A 700-nucleotide genomic window follows, 5' to 3' on the forward strand; every position below is an offset into this window, starting at 1 on the left:
GCGCACACACGCAAGGGTGCAGAGTCCAGAGTGGACTCCCGAGCGGCTCGCTCTCCGCCCCCCGCGGGCGCGGCGCGGCAGACCTCGGGCGGCGAGCGGGGCGGGGCGGCGCTGGCGCTGGGGAGGCGCCCCAGGCCCCTGCGAGGTAGAGCCGCCTCGCCTACTGTGGGCTCGCGAGCCGAGCAAAGGAGGGCTGTTTTTCTGGTTTGTTCAGGGCGCTGCCGGCTCGGCCTTTCCCACTTCGCGCAGATCCGGAGCAGAAGGGGAGCCGAGGGCCCGGCCGGGTGGCGGCTGTGGCCGGGATGGGCCCGGCAGCCCGGGTGCCGTGGAGGAAAGTTGACGTTCCGCCTCCAGGAGCCACCTGCTGCCAGGACTTGTCAGGCTTTCTCTGCCTAGCAGAAGTTCATTCATTTCATCAGCAAGGAACTCCGAGGCATCTCCTGCGTGCCAGGCACCGTGCGAGGTTCCGAGCGGGTGAAAAATAAATGAAGCCTTCCCTGAATGAGTCCAGAGTCAGGCAAAGAGACCGGATGGCGTGGTGGAGGGGAGGGCAGGCTCTGGAACCAGGCTGCCCAGGCGAATCTCCTTTCACACGGTGCCTATAGGGAGACCTTGGGCTTCATCCTTCCTGCCAGCTTTCTTGTCTGTAAAGTTGGCAGCGTGTTAGTGCCTACGTAATGGAGCTGTTGCCAGGATTAAA

The sequence above is a fragment of the Meles meles genome, chromosome 4, assembly GCF_922984935.1.
Source record: "Meles meles chromosome 4, mMelMel3.1 paternal haplotype, whole genome shotgun sequence".
Taxonomy (NCBI): Eukaryota; Metazoa; Chordata; class Mammalia; order Carnivora; family Mustelidae; genus Meles; species Meles meles.